At 62.3% G+C, this 14,907-nt stretch overlaps 1 protein-coding gene and 1 long non-coding RNA gene across 7 annotated transcripts in view; one reads left to right on the forward strand and one right to left on the reverse strand.

Annotated features, from left to right (window-relative positions):
- Nucleotides 1-4,464: 4,464 nt before the first annotated feature.
- Nucleotides 4,465-8,857, reverse strand: LOC113883558. 4 transcript variants are annotated; one of them, XR_003508680.1, is made up of 4 exons: nucleotides 8,798-8,857; nucleotides 7,314-7,481; nucleotides 6,107-6,265; nucleotides 4,465-5,145 (listed from the first exon to the last, which is right to left on the reverse strand). It is a non-coding gene; the product is annotated as an uncharacterized LOC113883558 (long non-coding RNA). The 4 variants fall into 4 exon arrangements; XR_003508679.1 differs by lacking the exon at nucleotides 4,465-5,145 and having other exon boundaries at nucleotides 5,259-6,281; XR_003508681.1 differs by lacking the exons at nucleotides 4,465-5,145; nucleotides 8,798-8,857 and adding an exon at nucleotides 7,609-8,731 and having other exon boundaries at nucleotides 5,260-6,265.
- A 56-nt stretch (nucleotides 8,858-8,913) lies between these two features.
- The window catches only part of ELFN1 (extracellular leucine rich repeat and fibronectin type III domain containing 1), a 65,633-nt gene continuing 59,639 nt past the window's right edge, over nucleotides 8,914-14,907 (forward strand). For all 3 annotated transcript variants that reach the window (XM_027527381.1, XM_027527382.1, XM_027527383.1), the window contains exon 1: nucleotides 8,914-9,219. The gene's annotated coding sequence lies outside the window, so the exon portion shown is untranslated. The remainder of the gene's footprint in view (nucleotides 9,220-14,907) is intronic.

Genomic DNA, 14,907 nt, shown 5'->3' on the forward strand with positions numbered 1-14,907 from the left:
AGTGCTCCCTGTCCAGAAGCCAGGGACTCCAGCCCAGGTGACAAGCAGTCACGGGCACCAAACCTGCCTGGGACACCCAAGCCAGGCTTGAAGGACAGAGGCCCGGGCAGGCCAGCCAGGGGGTGGGAGGGCACGCCAGGCAGAGGCACCTGTAAGGGCAGGCCTTGAGGTCGGGGGGACCGGCATGCCCGCGAGTGGGGCCCACCCTCCCCGGGCCCGCCCCAGGTGTCTGAGCATGTATGCCCCTGGGCTGGGCCCCAGCGGGTCCCCGGGGACAAGGGTGAGGAGGGGTCCCTGCCTGGGCAGGCTGCAGGGCTGCACGCTGACAGCTTGTCCGCAGCTCAGTCCTGAAACTCCGCCTGCGCGTGACGCGGATCAGGCTGGTCCTGACCCCGGGGGTCATGTGGGAAAAGGGGGTGGGCCGGCGCTGTGGCCTCTTTCGTCATGTGTGCAGAGTCACACAGGCACTCAGGCCCCCGTCCGCCTGTGGCCTCCGAGCACCTTGTCTCGGGGGCTCCGGGGGGAGCCTGGGAATGTGAGGCAGAAAGCCTCTACCAGCCTCGACACCCTGGGTCTCTCCTTCTAGGAAGGAAGTCCCGGTGGCTGATACCATTTTTAAGAAGTCAGATACCTCTCAGTCCACTCCGAAGCTTCCGCATGTCACCTTTTCTATTTTCCAGCCAAGTCCTTCAACGAGCAGGATGGACCCGGGAGGGCCATGTGGCCGGGGCTGGTGCTGTGGTGCCCGCCTCTCGTGATGCGGGAGCGGGTGCGGGCCCCTTGGGGACAGTGAGGGGCAGTTCTCCCAGCCCCCGCCTCTGAGGTCCCAGGAAAGGTGGCCCTTTAGTCCCTGGAACCTGGACCTGACACATTTGGGGCCTGCTCTGTCCGTCTGTCCTTCTGTCCCTCCTGCCGGCATTCAGGCTGCAAACGTCGGTTGGTCATGGATGGCAGCCCTGTGCTGGGTCTGGCCGGGACACAGATCTGACGTCTCAGTGTCTCTGAGGGCAGGGTGCCTTGGAGGGGCCTGAGCTCTGCTGTCTCTCCTGCACCCCACCCAACACGATCCACATCCCTGACCATCAAGAGGGACGATTCTGAGGGAAAGAAACCACCATCGTCTGCCCTCTTTCTTCTAAGCACGTGTACATTTTTGCTTTGCAAAACTGGATTGAATTTATTACTATGCGATTTATAATCTGTTGACTTCTCCACATAACAGCCTGGCATGTGATTTATCCCAGACTCAAGATGCCAGCAAAGACATGTGTCTCTGCAACCTCTGGCTTCGAGGGGGCGGCATCACCCTCCTTTCCTCTGATTGGCGGCATCTGGAAGGCAGCCCTGAGGATCGGGTGGGGGCGCAGGTGCGAACAGAGGTCACACAGGTGAGCAGGCGAGAGGCCAGAGCGGAGGCTGCTGGGGGGCAATGTGGGTGTGCGACTCAGCACTGCTCCGCAAAGCGCAGCAGCCTGTGGACACGCACGCCTTGTGCAGAGGGGAAGGGACCAGACACAGAGAGGACACTCTCTGTGACCCCAAGTTTATGAAAGTCTTGTTGTTCAGTCGCTATATCACGTCCGACTTTCTGCGACCCCGTGGATGGCAGCATGCCAGGCCGCCCTGTCCATCACCAACTCCCAGAGCTTGCTCAAACTCATGTCCATTGAGTCGGTGATGCCATCCAACCATCTCAACCTCTGTCGTCCCCTTCTCCTCCTGCCCTCAGTCTTTCCCAGCACCAGGGTCTTTTCCAGTGAGTCAGCTCTTCGCATCAGGTGGCCAGAAGTATTGGAGCTTCAGCTTCAGCATCAGTCCTTCCAATGAATATTCAGGGTTAATTTCCTTTAGGATGGACTGGTTTGATGTCTGGGACACAGCAAACCAGCTTTCAGTGGGAAAAGTCAGAACCAGGATGGTGTGGCGGGGCTGGGCAAGTGGGAACTTTTTAGTGGGTGTTCTGTCTCTCAGTAGGGGTTTGAGCTGCAGAGAGTGCCCACGAGAGCGTTCATCGTCCCCCGACAGGTCTCCATTTCCTGGTGTATCAGTTTTCCTCCAAAGAATCAAAACTCTGTAACAACATCGAGCTGTAGTTGGTGCCTGCACTGCCTATCTAGGGTGCCCCGTGCTGGCATCTGCAACTGACCTGGGAAGCGGCTGGGGAGGAAGCTGACGAGGCGCGTGGAGCCAGATGCGGCTGTGGGTGTCTGGGCGGCCCCGTAAAACTATTTCAACTTTTCTGTATGTCTGAAAACTCTCAAGCTTCCGTGTGGAAAACAGTGAGAGTGGGGTGCTGTAGACGAGCAGCCGTTCCCGGAGCGTGTGTGTGACCTTGGACTAGTTCCCCAGGCTCCTGGCGCCTCGGTGTTGCCATGGCCTGAAGGAATTAGCTAACATCAAGAGCTTACAAGCAGTAAGTGCCGGCATACAGCAGGCGCTTAGGACGTGTGTGCTTGTTGGTTGCCTTTCTTTGTTGGTCACACTGAGTCGCCGGTGCTCCTACGCGTGCTGTAGCTGCTCAGGGAGGCTGAGGGACAAGCCGAGGCTTTGCACTGAGTTCAAGACTGCGTGCGTGCTCAGGGGCTCAGCTGCACGCTCGGTGGCTCAGTCGTGTCAGACTCTCTGCGACCCCATGGACTGTAAGCCCTCCAGACTGCTCTGTCTGTGGGATTCTCCAGGCAAGAAGACTGAGTGAGTTGCCATTTCCTCTTCCAGGGGATCTTCCCAACCCAGGGATCAAACCCACATGTCCTCATTGACAAGCAGTCTTTACTCCTGGGCCAACTGGGAAGCCTTGAGTTCAAGAGTAAGGCACCCCGAAGAGCCAACATGATCTCGCAAAAGAACAAAGCCTGAGGCTCACAGGTGCCGCTGTCAAGCAGGACAGAGCCGTCTGGCAGAAGGACAGAGACTTGCCCACCGAAGGGGTGGGGGTGAGGCTCCGGACATAAACCCTCGCTTGAAGGTGACTCTATTTTTGACAAGCGGGTCAAGACGATTCAGTGGAAAAAGAACAGACTTCTCAACAAATGGTGCTGGGACCAAAAAGACTCGCACGAGAACGAAGCTGGAGCCCTATTTCACACCGTCTGAAAAATAACTCGGTGGATCAAAGAGCTGAATAGCAGAGCTGAAACTGTAAAACTCTTAGAAGAAAATATACGAGTAAATCTTCACCTTAGGCAAAGGCTTCTTAGACACGACATCAAAAGCATGAGCAACAAAAAGAAAAAATTAGACTTCATCAAAATTAAAACCCTTTGTGCTGCCAACAATTCCAACGAGAAAGTGAAAAAACAACCCATAGAAAGGGAGGAAATATTTGCAAATTATAAATCTAATTAGGAACTTGTGTCTAGACTATATAAAGAACTCTTGAAAGTGTAAGTCACTCAGTCGTGTCCGACTCTTTGCGACCCCATGGTCTGTAGCCCACCAGGCTCCTCCGTTCATGGAGTTCTCCAGGCAAGAATCCTGGAGTGAGAAGCCTTTCCCTTCTCCAGGGGATCTTCCCAACCCAGGGATTTAATCCGGGTCTCCTGCTTAATTCTTACAACCCAATAATACAAAGATAAATAGCCCAGTGGCCATGCGTAAGGATCCTAATAAACATTTCTCCAAAGATTTACAAGGGCCAAGAAGCTTATGAAAAGATGCTCAACATTATTAGCCATTGGGAAATGCAAACCAAAGCCACAGTGAGATACCCTTTCACACCCACCAGGTTGGCTGGAATCAAAGACATAAAAGCAAGTGTCGGTGAGGGTGCAGAGAAATTGAAACACACACACCGCTGGTGGGAAACAGTTTGGGAATTCTTCAAAACATTAAATGCAGAGTTGCCACACAGCCAGCAGTTGTACTCCTCGGATGTACCCAAGAGCAATGAAAGCGTATGTTCACATGGAAACTCTATAAATGCGCACAGCAGCATATCTGTAATATCCCCTGAAGTGGAGACAACCCAAATGCCCATCACTGATGAATGGATAAGAAAGGGGGTTTCATCTACACATGGAATATTGTCAGGCCATCAGAATGAAACGGTGACCTACGGTACGACACGTGTGAATCGCGGGCTTCCCTCGTAGCTCAGTCAGTAAAGAATCAGCCTGCCGTGCAAGAGACCCAGGCTCAATTCCTGGGTCGGGAAAATCCCCCAGAGAAGGGCATGGCAGCCCACTGCAGTGTTCTTGCCTGGAGAATCCCACGGACAGAGGAGCCTGGCGGGCTGCAGTCCACGGGGTCGCAGAGTCAGACACGGCAGAGCGACTGAAGCACCACGTGAGTCTCAGAAACGTCCCGGGGAGTGAGAGCAGCCAGTCACGGAGGGCCCCTGAGCAGGCGAGCGCGTTGAGCTGAAACATCCAGGACCGTCAAGACTCAGAGCCGGAAAGCAGGCTGGGGACAAGGTCCCTACTGTTGCTGACCTGCTGAGTGCTTCGTGGCAGGCTGGACGGGAAGGGAATTTGGGGGAGAATGGGTACATGTTTACATATGGCTGAGCCTTTGCTGTAAACCTGAAACTATCAGTTTAATTCAATGTAATAGTTTATAGATTTAATTTAAGCAGTTAATTAGCTATATACGCCCATAAAAAATAAAAAGTTAAAAGAGAAAGACCTAGGGATAGACGTCATGGTGGAGGGTGGGGGTGACTACTCACGGATACTGGGGTTTCCTTTGGGGGTAAAAAATGCTCAAAAAGTTAGATGGTCGCACCACTCTGTGAATATACTAAAGCCGTTGAACACCACACTTGGAACAGTGAACTGAGTCGTTATGTAAATTAACCCTCAACGAGGCTGCTAAATCAGAGAGCCTCGGGTTCCAGTTCTGCCGTGGCTCTCCAGGGCAAGTCCCTGTGCTTCCGGGAGGCTCAGTCTGATCTGTAAAACGGGAGTGGGAAGAGTCGCCTTCCTGGGATATTGGAGGTACGAGATGACAGATGTGAAACCATCTTTCATTTTAACTTCTGTATTTAAATTTATTACAAAGGAAATGTATGCGCGTTGTACAAGATTCAAACAGCAGATGTGGGTCCAGAGTGAAAAGCCTCATTTTCTGGTGCGCTGGATGTTTCAATATCTTGATTGGGGTGGTGATACAGATGTACACCTTTGTCAAAACTCATGGAACTGTATACTGTTCAGAAGGGTGAAATTCACTGTCAACACGAGAAAAACGCCTCCGAGTAAAGCAGTCTCCTCCCCTCTCTCCCCATCTCCTGGCCCTCCAGTTTTCCTGCTGTTTTGCACACACAGGCAAATAAAATGTTACTGTGTTACATCCTTCTTGCACGAGTTAATAAAAAGTCCTACACACACAGTTCCCCCCCTCCTTTTGTTCCCCTAAAGACCGTTCTGGGAGATGGACTCAGATCAGTGTGTGCCTGTCCAGCTGCGCGTGCATCTGTGTGGACGCGTCCCTGCACTCCACTCTCTGCCCGCATTTCAGATGCTTCCAATCTGCTGCTATTACCAAGAGTGCTCCGGTGAATAACCTTGCGTGCAGTAATATATCATTTTTCACATTTGTGAGCACTCTCTGGAGGACAGATTCCTAGAAGTAAACGCTGGGCCAAAGGGTATAAAGTATTTGGAATTTGGACCTTGTTTCAGAGGCTCTAAAAGTGCCTGCTTCCCACATCATCGCAACAGTGTCATTAAACCTTGCTCTTTGTGCATTGGATGAGTAAATCATCTCTCAGAGTAGTTTTGATTTGCCTTTCTGTTGTTAGGAGTGAGACACGGCACTTTTTTGTATATATAAGCATTATTTTTATTTCCTTTTCTGTTCATAATCTCTGCCCATTTTTTTTCCTGCTTTTGGGTTTTTTTTTATTATTGATTTGTAAGAGCTTTTTACATATGGGGGAATAGGCTCTTTGCTTAGATGTAAGATGGCCACATTTCTTTTTGCATGGCTCTTGGTTTTTCGGTGTTTGTCGTCATCACTATGAAGTTCTGGGCACAGGAAGGGACAGTCTCCACCTCCTTCTAGGTACTTCTCCCAGGATGGGCTTGGGGAGGGCTCTTTTCCACATTAACCCCCACCATGGTGTCCCTCTGGTCTTTCCCTGTACACCCTCAGTTGTCCGACTGACCTGCCTGGGTCAGTTCCTCCCAGCCAGGCCATCCTGAGAGGAGAGAGGAGCCACAGCAGGGGTGCAGACACGCATCAGAGCCTCCTCTGTTGTGAAACCACACGCGGTCACACCTCCTGTGCTGGTCCGGTGTTCAGAGGTGAGTCAGACCGTCCTTCTCTGCAGAGTTCACAGTCTGGTGAAGAACCCAGTGTGGCGAGTACTTGGGCAGGGGATCTCGAGAGGCACAGAGGGGCCTCTAGCAACTGGGGAAGGTGGTGGTCCCAGCCCCAGGCCCCAGGCCCCTCACTGCCTGGCTTGCCTCTCCCCAGGGTACTGGGGTGAGTCTGGATTTAGCGGTTGGTTTGTGGGGGTGAAAACAAGGATCTGCTGACCCAGTTCCTGGAGAGTTCAACCCCGGCCTCCCTGTGAAGTGGGAGACGTTAACAGTGCTCGTTTCTAGGTGGCTGTGAGCATGAACTGAATTGATACAAGCCGCAGCCGCATGCTTGATGTGTGGAGGGCGTGTGAGCCTGCCCGCGTGTGTTAGGTGTGGACTGGGGTGCGTTTGACCTGGGGGTGTTTGGAGCTGGCTGTGGGCTGTACCACCGACAACTCAAGCTGGGCATCTGTGAGGATGGGAAGAGTATCCCGTGTTCCCGCACAGATAAGGCCTGGTGGGGAGATGGGCTGGTGGGTGCGACTGGGGCTGTGTGTAGACACGCAGTGTGTGGGCGGAGTGTGTGTCTACAATGCAGGCTGCGTGGGGGTTTCAGGAGGAGATGAGTGTCTGAGAGAGGAAGGCGGGAGAGAGAGGGAGAGAGCCAGCGAGATCTCACAGCACTGAGACCAGCAAGAGAGCACTTGGGCTTTATTTAGCCCAGAGAAAGAGGGGCCCCCTCCTGCCTCCTCCCTCCAGGGCTGCGCTGGGGTCTCCTGTTCTCAGCGTGAGGGGTGTCTGGCCTTTCCGGGGGACAGCAGCTAGGCTCTGCTTTCAGAGCAAACAAGGGCATATTTCAGCATCTCAAGATGCTGGAGTGTGAAAGTATTCGGCAGGCGCGCTCCCTCAGGCAGGAGAGCCGCTCCTGGCAACCAGGTCACAGCGGACTGGCAAGGCCTGGCCAATTAGGGGGAAGTGGGAACCGGGGGCTGCAGCTGGCTTGGGCTACAAGCGCCTGCATTAGGAAACTGGACAAGAAAGACTCCCAAGGCCAGCCTCTGCCCCTACCTCCTGGTCCAGGGGGTCTGAGCGCCCCTCAAAGACAGGACAGCTTGAAGACAGCGGCTCCGACCTTGACTGTCATCCTCCGGGTCCCAGGGTCCACGGGAAAGGCGGTGGGCTCTCCTCCACTCTGGCCCCCTTTGGGGTCTCGGCTCTGCATCAGTGACATCCAGTCTGGAGGAGATGCGGGAGGAGCTGGAGGGCGGCAGCTGGCGCCGCAGGCTGGACCCGACCCGACCCGGAACCCCGCGCGCCCTTCCTGGGCCCGGCCTTCCTTTGGCGGCGTGGTTCGCAGCCTCACCCGCCACTCCCAGGCCGGTCCTGGTGCCTCCTCCAGGAGGGGCGCCCCTCACCCTTCATCAGACCCCTCGTCTTTGCGTGCGAGCCCGGGGGCGCGCAGGTCGACCTCGCTGCCTCTGGCTCCTTTCCCAGTCCGGGGCAGCGCGCCGGGCAGGGGCGCCGCGCAGGCGGCGGCGTCCGGAGGGTCGCGCCCCGAGCCCGAGCCCGGCCGGGTCTCTGCTCCGCGGCTCGGACTCAAGAGGCTCGGGGAGCGGCGCGCAGGCCGTGCCGCGCGGGTGCGCTCTTGAGCCTGGTTTGCAGTTCTCGCCCAACGCGCAAGCCGCAGGCTGGGCAGCGGCCGTGGGGAGTGGGAGCCGCCCGGCGAGGCGGGGTAGACGCCGGGAGCGGGCGCGGGGCCACCGAGAGGCTGCGGATGTAGAACCCAGTCTAGAGGCCGACCGAGCGGTTGCAGCCCCTCGGGGATTCGGGAGGCGAACGAGGAGGAAGGGATCCGTGGGAGGAAAATCCTCTAAACCGAACCTTCCGGGAATCGAAGGAGCCTGGCTGGTCCCATACCCTTCCCCGGCCCTGCCCCCTCCCCCCGCCCAAAGTGGGGAGGACGGCGCTGAGCCCCGGGAGGGTTGGTGGGTCAGCGATCGAGGGTAGAGCAAGTCCTTCGGGGCGACCACCCTCTCGACCCCCGCCCCCGCCCAGGTGCAGCGCCCTCCCCATCCCGGAAAACGCGCGCCCCAGCGGGCAGAGCAATTGCACACGCGGCCGCGCGCGCCCACACAGGGTCTGACTTCGGGTCAACTTTCACGCGGTTCCCGGTGTGTGTGCACACGGCAGTGCCCGCACGCGCGTGCTCGTCTCCGCCCAGGTGCCCACCTCCCATCGTCACCGGCGTCCCGACTCCTAGACCTTCGGGGGCCTCTGTTCTAACGGTGGCCTAGGGCGAGGGCAGGGGCGCGCAGGGAGAGCCAGAGGAGGGGGGCGAAGACGCCTCTGGGCTGCCCACGCCGCCCCCAGCCTGCTCGACTTCCCCTCCCGCGTCACCCTTCGGACACCCCCCGTCCATCGACGTGCCGGAGCTACACCGCCGCCCGCCCCTCCGGCCGCCCCCGCCCGCGTCCCCCGCCCCTCCTCCAGCCCTCCCCGCTCCGGCTCCTACACGAAATCTTCGATCACGCTCAGAAAGAATGTGCTACAACCTCGGCGCGGCCACGGCCGCCACCACCGCGCCCGCGCCGGAGCCGGAGGAGCCGGAGCCGGAGCCGCCGCTGCCCCGCCTGTCCGGCCGGCCCCGGGCTCGCCGCGCGCTGTCTCCGCCGCCGCCGCCCCGCGCTCGCCCAGCGCTTGACGCAGTGAGCGCCGCAGCCCGGCTCCCGCCGGCTCCGCTCCGCTCCCCGTCGCAGGCCGAGCCCAGCCCGGCGGGCTCCGGGAGGGGCAGGCAGGGCGCTAGGGGGAGGAGATCTGTCTGGAGCCAGCGAGGCCGGCGGAGGAAGAGCTGGAGGAAGGAGGGGAAGCCGCCGCCGCCGCCGCCGCCGCCGCCGCCGCGCTCCGGGGACCTGGGCGCGCGCGCTGCGCTCTCCTGTGACGGTGCCTCCAGCCCCGGGCCCACAACCCAGAGCAGGTAGGAAGGGGATGGTGGGGGCGGGGGCGGGGGCTGCGGTTCGAGGGTCCTTTCTCCCGCGGCTGCAGGGCCAGCAGGTCCCCGCCCCTGGGGGAGGCAGGGAAGAGGCTCTCCCCGGCGGCATTGGGGGCGTGCGCGGGGTCCTCAGAGGCTCTCGCTGCCCGGGCCGCCCCAGTCCCCGCGCCCTGCCCTGAGCGTCCTCGCCGGGGCCGAGTCCCCCGCCAGTGGGGCTTGGTTATGGAGCGTTGTTTCCGCCGGTCCTCGCCGCCCAGCTCTCGGGTGCCGAGGCGATCGCACCCGAAGTTAGCAGTCGCCGGGCCCCGGCCGGACAAACTTCCCTCCCCGACGCCGCGGCCCAAAGGCCCGGGACTCCGGACCCCTCGGGCTAGGAGGCGCCATGGGGACCCCGAAACTTTCCTGAGCGTTGTGAGCAGGAAGGGAGGGATAGGCAGGGATGGGGTAACGGGGTGGTCTTGCTTGCGAGGGAGCAGTGGTAGCTGCGGCGCCCCAAGTTCATGCGGAGACCGCCCCCCCATCAGGAACCCCATCTTGTAGTCGAGGGCGGGCAGGGAGCGGACTGAGGGTGCCCAGCCTTCTCACGGCAGGCGTGGGGGGAGCCTTGCTCGGAGCGGGCGTTACAGGACCCCCGCCCCCACCCCACCGGGTCTCCTGGCTCCGCCGGCCGCGGCCGCTCTCCCGCGAGGGACCCGGCTCCAGGCGATTCCCAGGGGCCTCTGCCCCGAGCCTCTCCGCCCGGAAGCCGGGGGCCGGGCTGGGCTCCGGGGTGTGGCGGGACCCCAGCGCGCGGCTCTCAGCCTTCTCACCCTGCCGCTCTTGCCTCCACGCCCCCTGCTCGTCCCTCCTTCTTGACTCTCCCGTCTCTGGGTGTCGCCCCCAACTTTCTCTCTTCCCAAACCGCACCGTGTGGCCTGTGGCCGCCCAGACCGGCGCGATGCTGGCACCGTCCTTAACGGAGCCCTCCCCGCTGGCGGGGCGTGGGGTTCCCGGCCCGACTGTCGCCGCTGAGCGGGAATTCCCTCCCGACCCACTGACGCGAGCCCGTCCCCCGCCCCATCTGAGCGGCGGGGGGCGTGCGGTGGTCGCGGCCAGCAGCCGGCTGGACTGTGGAGAGTGAAAGGGACCCGCGAAGCTTCCGGGAGGGTTTTGGGGGTGTAGCTACAGCCTCGCGTGCGGGGAGGAGGCGACGCCCCGGTGGGCCCCCCTGCAGCGTCGCCTGCACGTACCCCCAAGGCCCAGGAGGGTTCTGTCCTCCCCTCCACTCCACCCACCCCAACACTCAGGTCCCAGCTTGAGTGGATTTGGGGGACGGAGGACACGGGATACTTGCTTTTTCTCCCTGTCTGCCGCATCCAGCCCCCAGGCAGCCTGGGGGTCTTTGTCCCCGGGGCGGGCCCCGCCCCCTCCATCAACTCGGGGACCCCGACGCCCTCCAGAGCTTCTGCGCCGCGCTCCAGCGGTCTCCAAGCCTCGGTGAGCGAGGAGCCGCATCCGTGTCCACCCCTCACCCGCTCTGGGTCTGGGGGTGGGGCAGGGGGCGTGGAGCGCGGTGTGGGGTCGCTGACAGAAGTCCTCGCCATGGCGCCGGCGCCTCTGGAACAGAATTAATGACTTACAAGCAGGCGGCCATCGGCGCGACCACGGGGGAGGGGCGACCGAGCTGAGACTCAGCGGAGAGGTCGCAGCCCTAAGGGGCGGCCTCCGCCGGGGGTGAGGGCGTCAGTGGCCGGATCCTCAAGCTTCCCCTCAGTCTCCACCTGCAATTTCCTGCGCCCCCAACTCTGGGTTTTGCTCTCTGCGCAGCTGGCTCGGGGACCTCCCCCCGTGGGGAGCCTGGACCCTCCCGGCCCCTCCGCAGAGCCCTGACCCTGGGCCGACGTATGCTCGCCTGGCAGTGGGGCAGGGCTGGGGCGGGTCCTCTGGCCTCGGCTTGCTCGTCTAAGAAACGGGCTTATAGCCCCCGGGCCTGGGGAGCAGCAAGAGGCTGCTCTGTAACTCTGGCCGGCCTTAGCTCAGTCACTGGCATTCTGGGGTGGCCCCTCCCAAGCCAACCCCATCCTTTCTGAGCCACAGCTGCTGGCTGGGGTCGGGGGACTGGCCAGAAACAGGCATCCGTCACCTCCCGGCGGGGGCTCGCCTGGGGAAGGTCGCACTGGAGCCCTGCTCCCATGCGTTCACTGCCCAGGGCTGGTGAGGCCAGAGTCTGATTTCTCAGACCTTCCAGGAGTGACCGGTGTCCCCGGGGAGGCTCTCCTCAGCTCCAACTGCAGCTGGAGGAGGGGGGCGGCTGTGAGGCAGGAGGGGAGCCCTCTTCCTGGTAGGCCTGCTCTCTGGTCCCCCAGCCCCAGCCAAGCACATCTGAGGCTTGCTGTGTGTACGGGGAGAGCCTGGAACCTGGCCTTGGCCTGGGGCCTGCGGGGCGAGGGTCCAGGCAGGGGCAGCCCAAGGAGAAGGGATGCAGCTCAGATGCCCCCGCGGCCCAGCAGCCTCCTTCCCTGGGCCTCACCCTGATCCCTGGGGCTGTGGCAGGTTTCTGGACACAGCGTTCCCCAGGGCTCGGTCCCCACCACCGAACATGCTGGCTTCGCTCTAGCAGGCCCTTTATAGCCTGGCAGAGCCCCACCGTGCAGGCAGGAGGGGGCCACAGAGCACTGAATCCCTAACTCCCCACCTGGCAGGGGAGGCAGCTTGGCGCCCACTCCCCAGGTCCTGGCTGACCTGCACCCAATTGGCGCTGGGGGAGGGGGTCTGCCAGGCCCTATAGGAGTCGCCTGTGCCGTGGGCGTTCATTCACATCCCCTCTCCGGTCCCCACACACTATAGGATTTATCTTGATTTGCTGCTTTTGAATTGAGTCAACTCTTTTGTATGCTCGGTGAATTGCCCAGCTGCTGGCGGGGAGCGGAGAGCGTGCCGGGGGTACTGAGGCCTGGAATCAGAGGCGGGCGGGGGACAGGAAGCGGGGAGGGGGCTGCGGGCGCCTGAGGCGACGGGCCGGGCGGCGCCGGGACGCGAGCGGGCCGGGCTGCGGGCTGGGCAGCCTCCCCCGGGCAGTCGAGAGCACCGCCGAGGCCTGCCTGGCCCCAACGAGGAGTCCTCGAGGGGCCAGGAGGCTCAGTCCTGGAGGCAAAGCTGCCCCTCGGGTTCTGCTTCGGACCAGCAGTGTGACGGGGGGGCGGGGGGGGGGGCCGGGGCATGCCCCGGGGCCTCTCTGGGCCATTTCCTTGCCTGTAACTTGCGGAAAGGGGGCTTCTGCACGCGCAGGTGGCAGGGGTCACACTAATAGGAGAGCTTGCTCAGAGCCCCCCCATCCCGAGTCTCCCTCCCCCAGTCTGCCCAGAGGCTGGGGGAGTGAGGGAAGGAAGGGGACCAGGGCTGGGAGAGGGTGCCTGCCCTCCCCGCCCCTCCCCCAGCTCTCTGCCCCCAGACCCCTGCCTTCTCCCAGGTGGGCCGGATCGACTGGCCGACCCGGGTCCTGAGAACTCCCGGGCTTTGCTTAAAGGGGAGGGGGTCGTGGGCAGCCCTTCCCAGCCACAGCTGCTGCGCGCTCCGTCACCGGAGGGCGGACGTGGGTGCGAGGCCGGCCAGGGGCCGAGAGGAAACCCTCCTGCGCTTTCTAGTACCTCCCCCTCCCGCGCCCTCCCCCGCGCCCCCACCCCCGGCTCGGCGGCGGGAGGGCAGGAGCCGGGCAGCGAGGAGGCCGGCGGGCGGGGAGAAGGGGGGGCGCGAGACTCGGCGCCGGACTCGGAGGAAGAGGGGGCGGGGGCGCGCAGCGGCGGGGGGGTGCAGGGCGGCGCGCGGGCTCCGGCGCCCCTGCCCGCGCGCGAGGGGCGGGGCGGCGCGCGGATCGATGGGCGAAGCTGGGGAGGAATTTCAATCCCCGGAGCGAAGTTAGAGCTTGAAGGACGGCGGCGGCGGCGGCCGCGGCGGCGGCGGGCGCAGCCCCGGAACGGCGGCCGGGCGAGCAGGTAAGCGCGGAGCCGGGACCGAGCCCGGGGGCGCGGCAGTCCGGCTGCTCGCGGGGGCTGCGTGGCGGGCCCCGCGCCCTCGCACCCCGTGCCCCCGCACCCCGCGCCCCCGGCCCCTCATGCGCCCCGGCCCCGCGCGCCCTCCGAGCGGAGCGGGCAAAGTTGGAGGAACTTGGCGGCGGCGGCGGAGCGGGCGCTCGGCTCAGCGGGGCAGAGGGGGTCCTGGTCGGGGCTCCGCGGCCGCCCCCGGAGCGCCCCTGCCCCGCGCGCCACTACCCCTCGCAAGGACTCGCCGCCCCAGCACCCCCTCCCCTTGTCGCCCCTCATCCCACCCCCGCTCAGAGCTGCTGCTTCCCGTGGTCGACCCAACGCGGCCCTTGCCCTTCTCCGGAACCTCCTCGGCTCGGGGTCCCTGAGCCCCGTCGGTGCGAGCGGGTCTCATCCTTCTCGGTCTGCCCGCACTCGCGACGTTGGGCGCCTCCCAGCCCGGCACCCCGGGACCGTCCAGCCATGCCCCTGGGAGCGGCGGCATTCCGCGAAAGGGGAGCCAAACCCTCGGCGTGGGGGCGGGGGCCTTTGCTCAGAACCTGGTGGAAGTTCTCCCCCCCTCCCCCCGCCTTGGACACGTTCTCTTCGTCATCCTTTGGGGGAGGGGCGCTGAGCCTTCTTGCCCCAGCGTGCCTCTAAGACAGGGGTCCCCTCCCATTCTGTAAAAGCTGCAGGTCACCTGCTTGCTGCTCAGGGTGGGCCCCCTGCAGGTGTTCCCCCTCCAAAACAGACCGGCAGCCTCTGGCATCAAAACCAGACTCTTCCCGACAAGAGCTGTGTGACCTTGGGGCAGGTAAGCCTCTCAGAGCCTCAGTTCCCAAATCTGTGAAATGGGGCACAAGGCTCGCCTGTGCTCCATGGAAGGAACACCCCAGGGAAGGGTCAGCACTGGCAGGGCCCCTGGAGACCTCTCCTCCAGGCTCGGGAGCCTCCAGCCAGGCTTGCAGCCCCAGCAGAGCCTCAGGTGTGAGCCATCCTCTCCTCGCCCTGCATCGTGGAGTGCTTGCTTCTGGGGTGCAGCTGTGTCTGCCTCGCTCCCTCGCTGTTGAGCTGGGGGCTGGGAAGAAAGCCTTAACCAGAGCTAAGGTCTTAACAAGAGCTAAGGTCTCATGGGCCCTGCAGGGCAGGGGCTTTCAAGGCTGGGGAGTGAGGGGGAATACCGGGGAATAGGAAGGTAGCCTCCCCTAGGCTCCTCTCTGGTGGTGTCTCCTGTGGGGCCCCAGAGGAAAGGAGCACGTTAGCTGGTGTCGCCTTGCAGCCGCGAGTACTGTCCTGCTTCCTGCCCAGCCAGCCCCCTGGTCTCCTGCGCCCTGGGTCCTTGCAGCTGTCACCTTTTAATTGAGCCAGCCCTGGGGGATGCTCTCCCAAACTCCACCCCAGGTTTGCATCCCGCTTCATCAGAAGGGGAGACACCCGAGATGCAGGCAAGGATGCCAGGTGGCTGTGTCAGGGGAAGGCCCCTGCTCTCTGGGTTTGGGGTGGCAGACGTGCCTCACTTTCCTGGGCTCGTGGAGAGCTGCCCCCCCGCCCCTGCCCTGCAGGATCTCCGGGTCGGGAAGGTTGGGAGTCACGCAGTCAGATCCTCTCGGACCCCCTCCTGAAGGCCGGCCGCCCGGGTCCCACTCAGGGTGACACAGCAGCTGCAAGCTGGCAG

The sequence above is a fragment of the Bos indicus x Bos taurus genome, chromosome 25 (genome assembly GCF_003369695.1).
Source record: "Bos indicus x Bos taurus breed Angus x Brahman F1 hybrid chromosome 25, Bos_hybrid_MaternalHap_v2.0, whole genome shotgun sequence".
Taxonomy (NCBI): domain Eukaryota; kingdom Metazoa; phylum Chordata; class Mammalia; order Artiodactyla; family Bovidae; genus Bos; species Bos indicus x Bos taurus.